Genomic DNA, 8754 nt, shown 5'->3' on the forward strand with positions numbered 1-8754 from the left:
GTACATGGATAGTACCTGCATAGTACCTGGATAGTACATGGATAGTACATGGATAGTACATGGATAGTACCTGGATAGTACATGGATAGTACCTGGATAGTATTTGGATAGTACATGGATAGTACCTGGATAGTACCTGGATAGTACCTGGATAGTACCTGGATAGTACATGGATAGTACCTGGATAGTATTTGGATAGTACATGGATAGTACAAGGATAGTACCTGGATAGTACATGGATAGTACCTGGATAGTACCTGGATATTACATTTACATTACATTTAGTCAATAGCAGGCTCTTGGTCCAGAGCGACTATACAAATGGTGCAAACATATGACAACCATGGAATAGGCTCTGCATCTAAACTTGTTAGGGAATAGGCCTGGTCTATGAGAAGGATTAGGGCTCCTCTACTTACCCTATCCTAGGTAGGGAATTCCTGGAAGTAGTGCACTAGGTGGGGTTTCTAAGGTGTACCCGGAATAGGGCTCTGGTGAGTAGTTGATATAGGGAATAGGGCCTGGTCTATAGTGAGGGAGTTTGTTCCACCATTGGTACCAGAGCAGCAAACAGTTTTGACTGGATGATAACTGTACTTACCTCAGTGGTAGGGAACGAGCAGGCCAGAGGTGGATGACGCATATTCTAGTGCCCTTGTTTCTTTCCTGTACCTGGATCAGAGCCTGGAGGTACTGAGGTAGTTATATCTCACCCCCCAGGCTAAATAGGCCCATTAGCAGCTTCGTGGGTTCCCAATTATTACAATATCACCATGGTCTTGTACCTATTCGGATAGTACTCTATGGGTCCTTCAACTGGAAGCCAGTGGATAGTACCTGGATAGTACACGGATAGTACCTGGATAGTACATGGATAGTACCTGGATAGTACCTGGATATTACCTGGATAGTACCTGGATATTACATGATAGATGGATAGTACATGGATAGTATATGGATAGTACCTGGATAGTACCTGGATAGTACCTGGATAGTACACGGATAGTACCTGGATAGTACACGGATAGTACCTGGATAGTACACGGATAGTACCTGGATAGTACAAGGATAGTACCTGGATAGTACCTGGATAGTACACGGATAGTACCTGGATAGTACACGGATAGTACCTGGATAGTACAAGGATAGTACCTGGATAGTACCTGGATAGTACCTGGATAGTACCTGGATAGTACCTGGATAGTACCTGGATAGTACACGGATAGTACCTGGATAGTACCTGGATAGTACCTGGATAGTACACGGATAGTACCTGGATAGTACCTGGATAGTACAAGGATAGTACCTGGATAGTACCTGGATAGTACCTGGATATTACCTGGATAGTACCTGGATAGTACCTGGATAGTACACGGATAGTACCTGGATAGTACCTGGATAGTACCTGGATAGTACAAGGATAGTACCTGGATAGTACCTGGATAGTACCTGGATAGTACCTGCATAGTACCTGGATAGTACCTGGATAGTACATGGATAGTACACGGATAGTACATGGATAGTACACGGATAGTACCTTCCATATTTTGTGGATATTACGTGGTTAACCTACTCCCAGGCAGGGTGTGGAGAATTGAAATGAGACAGATGTGAATAAACTAGTTTATATTCTGTTTGTGAGTTGAAGTACTTGGGGCTCATCAGTTGTTGTATTTGTTGACTGTGTTCATTACGCTGCTGTCCGTTAGAGCCAACAACACATGTAATCCATTCTGATATTATGGCTTCATTACATCATATATTTCACAATGCTCTCTGAGAGAGACTGTTTCCCAGTCTGTAGCTATTCAATTATACAGACACCATAGTAAACTATAGGATATCTCTAGGAGATATAGAAACCATAGTTACTATAGGATATCTCTAGAAGATATATACAGGATATCTCTAGAAGATATAGTAACCATAGTAAACTATAGGATATCTCTAGAAGATATATACAGGATATCTCTAGGAGATATAGTAACCATAGTAAACTATAGGATATCTCTAGAAGATATATACAGGATATCTCTAGAAGATATAGTAACCATAGTAAACTATAGGATATCTCTAGAATATATATATAGGATATCTCTAGAAGATATAGTAGGAACTCTAGAAGATATAGTAAACTATAGGATATCTCTAGAAGATATAGAAACCATAGTTACTATAGGATATCTCTAGAAGATATATAGAAACCATAGTAAACTATAGGATATCTCTAGAAGATATAGGAACCATAGTAAACTATAGGATATCTCTAGAAGATATAGAAACCATAGTTACTATAGGATATCTCTAGAAGATATAGAAACCATAGTTACTATAGGATATCTCCAGAAGATATATACAGGATATCTCTAGAAGATATAGAAACCATAGTAAACTATAGGATATCTCTAGAAGATATAGAAACCATAGTTACTATAGGATATCTCTAGAATATATCTCTAGAAGATATAGTAACCATAGTAAACTATAGGATATCTCTAGAAGATATAGAAACCATAGTTACTATAGGATATCTCTAGAAGATATAGACACCATAGTAAACTACAGGATATCTCTAGAAGATATAGTAACCATAGTAAACTATAGGATATCTCTAGGAGATATAGGAACCATAGTTACTATAGGATATCTCTAGAAGATATAGTAACCATAGTAAACTATAGGATATCTCTAGGAGATATAGGAACCATAGTTACTATAGGATATCTCTAGAAGATATAGGAACCATAGTAAACTATAGGATATCTCTAATTCTTTGTCTTACCTGATAGTAACCTTACCTGACACTCAGGTTAATGCATAGGATGTATCCTGGCATCATTTCCTGTTTCAGTCACTCTCTGCTCCTGGATTCACTATTCTCCTGCCTGTGTAATTGTGATGAGCAGCACAACTCAGACGGACACGTTGACAACACTAGATGTCAGTGTTAGTGGCTACTGAGGGCGGGACTCCGAGCTCCCCGCTTTGTTTGATATGTTTAGAGGGCGCTCTGCCGGGGACATTCGTCCCAAATGGCTCTCTATTCTCTCTATAGTGCACTACTGTTGACCAGAGGCCATAGGGTAAGTAGTGCACTTTGTTTGATATGTTTAGAGGGCAGGGTGTTTCACGCTCCGACACTGACAACACTCCGCCGGGGACATTCGTCCCAAATGGCTCTCTATTCTCTCTATAGTGCACTACTGTTGACCAGAGGCCATAGGGTAAGTAGTGCACTATATAGTACATAGGGAATAGGTGGCCATTTATCTACCTACCTCATCCCCATACTGTATTTATTTATTTATCTTGATTCTTTGCACCCCAGTATCTCTACTTCCACATTCATCTTCTGCACATCTACCACTCCAGTGTTTAATTGCTATATTGTAATTACCCTCGACACCATGGCCTATTTATTGCCTTAACTCCCTTATCTTACCTCATTTACACTCACTGTATATAGACTTTTAGTTTTCTTTTGTTCTACTGTATTAATGACTGTACGTTTGTTTACTCCATGTGTAACTCTTGTGTTGTTGTTTGTGTCGAACTGCTCTGCTTTATCTTGGCCAGGTCGCAGTTGTAAATGAGAACTTGTTCTCAACTAGCCTACCTGGTTAAATAAAGGTGAAATAAAGATTTAAAAAATAAAATACAATTTTGGGACAGTTCCTTCTTCTACCGGGAGCTGCTGAGGCTATAACTGTTCCTAAGACTGATTTAGTGGGGCGTCTCGTTCATCTTAATATCCAACACTGTTTTATAATTAGTGTTGAAATCTGCTGATATGTTTTTCTCTCTTTCCTTCATTTCCTACTCGGAAGTAGCCAATCACCAAGGGGGAGACTGAATTCCCCAGTATAGATAGACGCACTGGCAGAGAAGAGCACATGCCCACTTGTTGGTAATTAAGTCTACGGGGCAAGAAGAGACCAGCGTGTGTTTCAACTCACAGACTTTTTATTTTATTTTTTACTACAGCTCTAACAAGATCCAAGATCAGCATCATCACCAGTTATTCTGGTTTCGCAAATACAGTTGTTGGTCTACAAATGACAGATTCAAGTCGAAAGCTATACTGTTCATGGGGCGGCAGGGTAGCCTAGTGGTTAGAGTGTAGAGGTGGCAGGGTAGCCTAGTGGTTAGAGTGTAGAGGGGGCAGGGTAGCCTAGTGGTTAGAGTGTAGAGGTGGCAGGGTAGCCTAGTGGTTAGAGTGTAGAGGCGGCAGGGTAGCCTAGTGGTTAGAGTGTAGAGGCGGCAGGGTAGCCTAGTGGTTAGAGTGTAGAGGTGGCAGGGTAGCCTAGTGGTTAGAGTGTAGAGGGGGCAGGGTAGCCTAGTGGTTAGAGTGTAGAGGCGGCAGGGTAGCCTAGTGGTTAGAGTGTAGAGGCGGCAGGGTAGCCTAGTGGTTAGAGTGTAGAGGCGGCAGGGTAGCCTAGTGGTTAGAGTGTAGAGGCGGCAGGGTAGCCTAGTGGTTAGAGTGTAGAGGTGGCAGGGTAGCCTAGTGGTTAGAGTGTAGAGGCGGCAGGGTAGCCTAGTGGTTAGAGTGTAGAGGTGGCAGGGTAGCCTAGTGGTTAGAGTGGAGAGGTGGCAGGGTAGCCTAGTGGTTAGAGTGTAGAGGTGGCAGGGTAGCCTAGTGGTTAGAGTGGAGGGGTGGCAGGGTAGCCTAGTGGTTAGAGTGTAGAGGCGGCAGGGTAGCCTAGTGGTTAGAGTGTAGAGGCGGCAGGGTAGCCTAGTGGTTAGAGTGGAGGGGCGGCAGGGTAGCCTAGTGGTTAGAGTGTAGAGGTGGCAGGGTAGCCTAGTGGTTAGAGTGGAGGGTGGCAGGGTAGCCTAGTGGTTAGAGTGTAGAGGTGGCAGGGTAGCCTAGTGGTTAGAGTGTAGAGGCGGCAGGGTAGCCTAGTGGTTAGAGTGTAGAGGTGGCAGGGTAGCCTAGTGGTTAGAGTGGAGGGGTGGCAGGGTAGCCTAGTGGTTAGAGTGTAGAGGGGGCAGGGTAGCCTAGTGGTTAGAGTGTAGAGGCGGCAGGGTAGCCTAGTGGTTAGAGTGTAGAGGCGGCAGGGTAGCCTAGTGGTTAGAGTGTAGAGGCGGCAGAGTGGCCTAGTGGTTAGAGTGGAGGGGCGGCAGGGTAGCCTAGTGGTTAGAGTGTAGAGGTGGCAGGGTAGCCTAGTGGTTAGAGTGGAGGGGCGGCAGGGTAGCCTAGTGGTTAGATTGTAGAGGTGGCAGGGTAGCCTAGTGGTTAGAGTGTAGAGGTGGCAGGGTAGCCTAGTGGTTAGAGTGTAGAGGCGGCAGGGTGGCCTAGTGGTTAGAGTGTAGAGGCGGCAGGGTAGCCTAGTGGTTAGAGTGTAGAGGGGGCAGGGTAGCTTAGTGGTTAGAGTGTAGAGGCGGCAGGGTAGCCTAGTGGTTAGAGTGTAGAGGCGGCAGGGTAGCCTAGTGGTTAGAGTGGAGGGGTGGCAGGGTAGCCTAGTGGTTAGAGTGTAGAGGCGGCAGGGTAGCCTAGTGGTTAGAGTGTAGAGGCGGCAGGGTAGCCTAGTGGTTAGAGTGTAGAGGCGGCAGGGTAGCCTAGTGGTTAGAGTGGAGGGGTGGCAGGGTAGCCTAGTGGTTAGAGTGTAGAGGGGGCAGGGTAGCCTAGTGGTTAGAGTGTAGAGGCGGCAGGGTAGCCTAGTGGTTAGAGTGGAGGGCGGCAGGGTAGCCTAGTGGTTAGAGTGTAGAGGCGGCAGGGTAGCCTAGTGGTTAGAGTGTAGAGGTGGCAGGGTAGCCTAGTGGTTAGAGTGTAGAGGGGGCAGGGTAGCCTAGTGGTTAGAGTGTAGGGCGGCAGGGTAGCCTAGTGGTTAGAGTGTAGAGGCGGCAGGGTAGCCTAGTGGTTAGAGTGGAGGGTGGCAGGGTAGCCTAGTGGTTAGAGTGTGTAGAGGTGGCAGGGTAGCCTAGTGGTTAGAGTGGAGGGGTGGCAGGGTAGCCTAGTGGTTAGAGTGTAGAGGCGGCAGGGTAGCCTAGTGGTTAGAGTGTAGAGGCGGCAGGGTAGCCTAGTGGTTAGAGTGGAGGGGCGGCAGGGTAGCCTAGTGGTTAGAGTGTAGAGGCGGCAGGGTAGCCTAGTGGTTAGAGTGTAGAGGCGGCAGGGTAGCCTAGTGGTTAGAGTGTAGAGGCGGCAGGGTAGCCTAGTGGTTAGAGTGTAGAGGCGGCAGGGTAGCCTAGTGGTTAGAGTGGAGGGGCGGCAGGGTAGCCTAGTGGTTAGAGTGTAGAGGCGGCAGGGTAGCCTAGTGGTTAGAGTGTAGAGGCGGCAGGGTAGCCTAGTGGTTAGAGTGGAGGGGCGGCAGGGTAGCCTAGTGGTTAGAGTGTAGAGGCGGCAGGGTAGCCTAGTGGTTAGAGTGTAGAGGTGGCAGGGTAGCCTAGTGGTTAGAGTGTAGAGGGGCAGGGTAGCCTAGTGGTTAGAGTGTAGGGGCGGCAGGGTAGCCTAGTGGTTAGAGTGTAGAGGCGGCAGGGTAGCCTAGTGGTTAGAGTGGAGGGGTGGCAGGGTAGCCTAGTGGTTAGAGTGTAGAGGTGGCAGGGTAGCCTAGTGGTTAGAGTGGAGGGGTGGCAGGGTAGCCTAGTGGTTAGAGTGTAGAGGCGGCAGGGTAGCCTAGTGGTTAGAGTGTAGAGGCGGCAGGGTAGCCTAGTGGTTAGAGTGGAGGGGCGGCAGGGTAGCCTAGTGGTTAGAGTGTAGAGGCGGCAGGGTAGCCTAGTGGTTAGAGTGTAGAGGCGGCAGGGTAGCCTAGTGGTTAGAGTGTAGAGGGGGCAGGGTAGCCTAGTGGTTAGAGTGTAGAGGCGGCAGGGTAGCCTAGTGGTTAGAGTGGAGGGGTGGCAGGGTAGCCTAGTGGTTAGAGTGTAGAGGGGGCAGGGTAGCCTAGTGGTTAGAGTGTAGAGGCGGCAGGGTAGCCTAGTGGTTAGAGTGGAGGGGCGGCAGGGTAGCCTAGTGGTTAGAGTGTAGAGGCGGCAGGGTAGCCTAGTGGTTAGAGTGTAGAGGTGGCAGGGTAGCCTAGTGGTTAGAGTGTAGAGGGGCAGGGTAGCCTAGTGGTTAGAGTGTAGGGGTGGCAGGGTAGCCTAGTGGTTAGAGTGTAGAGGCGGCAGGGTAGCCTAGTGGTTAGAGTGGAGGGGTGGCAGGGTAGCCTAGTGGTTAGAGTGTAGAGGGGGCAGGGTAGCCTAGTGGTTAGAGTGTAGAGGCGGCAGGGTAGCCTAGTGGTTAGAGTGGAGGGGCGGCAGGGTAGCCTAGTGGTTAGAGTGTAGAGGCGGCAGGGTAGCCTAGTGGTTAGAGTGTAGAGGTGGCAGGGTAGCCTAGTGGTTAGAGTGTAGAGGGGGCAGGGTAGCCTAGTGGTTAGAGTGTAGGGGCGGCAGGGTAGCCTAGTGGTTAGAGTGTAGAGGCGGCAGGGTAGCCTAGTGGTTAGAGTGGAGGGTGGCAGGGTAGCCTAGTGGTTAGAGTGTAGAGGTGGCAGGGTAGCCTAGTGGTTAGAGTGGAGGGGTGGCAGGGTAGCCTAGTGGTTAGAGTGTAGAGGCGGCAGGGTAGCCTAGTGGTTAGAGTGTAGAGGCGGCAGGGTAGCCTAGTGGTTAGAGTGGAGGGCGGCAGGGTAGCCTAGTGGTTAGAGTGTAGAGGCGGCAGGGTAGCCTAGTGGTTAGAGTGTAGAGGCGGCAGGGTAGCCTAGTGGTTAGAGTGTAGAGGGGCAGGGTAGCCTAGTGGTTAGAGTGTAGAGGCGGCAGGGTAGCCTAGTGGTTAGAGTGGAGGGGTGGCAGGGTAGCCTAGTGGTTAGAGTGTAGAGGGGCAGGGTAGCCTAGTGGTTAGAGTGTAGAGGCGGCAGGGTAGCCTAGTGGTTAGAGTGGAGGGCGGCAGGGTAGCCTAGTGGTTAGAGTGTAGAGGCGGCAGGGTAGCCTAGTGGTTAGAGTGTAGAGGTGGCAGGGTAGCCTAGTGGTTAGAGTGTAGAGGGGGCAGGGTAGCCTAGTGGTTAGAGTGTAGTGGGGCGGCAGGGGTAGCCTAGTGGTTAGAGTGTAGAGGCGGCAGGGTAGCCTAGTGGTTAGAGTGGAGGGGTGGCAGGGTAGCCTAGTGGTTAGAGTGTAGAGGTGGCAGGGTAGCCTAGTGGTTAGAGTGGAGGGGTGGCAGGGTAGCCTAGTGGTTAGAGTGTAGAGGCGGCAGGGTAGCCTAGTGGTTAGAGTGGAGAGGCGGCAGGGTAGCCTAGTGGTTAGAGTGGAGGGGCGGCAGGGTAGCCTAGTGGTTAGAGTGTAGAGGCGGCAGGGTAGCCTAGTGGTTAGAGTGTAGAGGCGGCAGGGTAGCCTAGTGGTTAGAGTGTAGAGGGGGCAGGGTAGCCTAGTGGTTAGAGTGTAGAGGCGGCAGGGTAGCCTAGTGGTTAGAGTGGAGGGGTGGCAGGGTAGCCTAGTGGTTAGAGTGTAGAGGGGGCAGGGTAGCCTAGTGGTTAGAGTGTAGAGGCGGCAGGGTAGCCTAGTGGTTAGAGTGGAGGGGCGGCAGGGTAGCCTAGTGGTTAGAGTGTAGAGGCGGCAGGGTAGCCTAGTGGTTAGAGTGTAGAGGTGGCAGGGTAGCCTAGTGGTCAGAGTGTAGAGGGGGCAGGGTAGCCTAGTGGTCAGAGTGTAGAGGGGGCAGGGTAGCCTAGTGGTTAGAGTGGAGGGGCGGCAGGGTAGCCTAGTGGTTAGAGTGTAGAGGGGGCAGGGTAGCCTAGTGGTTAGAGTGTAGAGGCGGCAGGGTAGACTAGTGGTTAGAGTGTAGGGACGGCAGGGTAGCGT

General features: G+C 49.5%; 1 long non-coding RNA gene across 19 annotated transcripts; it reads left to right on the top strand.

Annotated features, from left to right (window-relative positions):
• The first annotated feature begins 4198 nt into the window (after positions 1-4198).
• On the top strand, positions 4199-8554 carry LOC127923734 (uncharacterized). 19 transcript variants are annotated; one of them, XR_008115184.1, is made up of 6 exons: positions 4199-4653; positions 5379-5576; positions 5972-6367; positions 6895-6993; positions 7191-7289; positions 8443-8554. It is a non-coding gene; the product is annotated as an uncharacterized LOC127923734 (long non-coding RNA). The 19 variants fall into 19 exon arrangements; XR_008115179.1 differs by lacking the exon at positions 8443-8554 and adding an exon at positions 8179-8407; XR_008115172.1 differs by lacking the exons at positions 6895-6993; positions 7191-7289; positions 8443-8554 and adding exons at positions 4687-4785; positions 4884-4949; positions 6532-6834 and having other exon boundaries at positions 4199-4620.
• Positions 8555-8754: the final 200 nt, after the last annotated feature.

The sequence above is a fragment of the Oncorhynchus keta genome, unplaced genomic scaffold, assembly GCF_023373465.1.
Source record: "Oncorhynchus keta strain PuntledgeMale-10-30-2019 unplaced genomic scaffold, Oket_V2 Un_contig_3161_pilon_pilon, whole genome shotgun sequence".
Classification (NCBI taxonomy): Eukaryota; Metazoa; Chordata; class Actinopteri; order Salmoniformes; family Salmonidae; genus Oncorhynchus; species Oncorhynchus keta.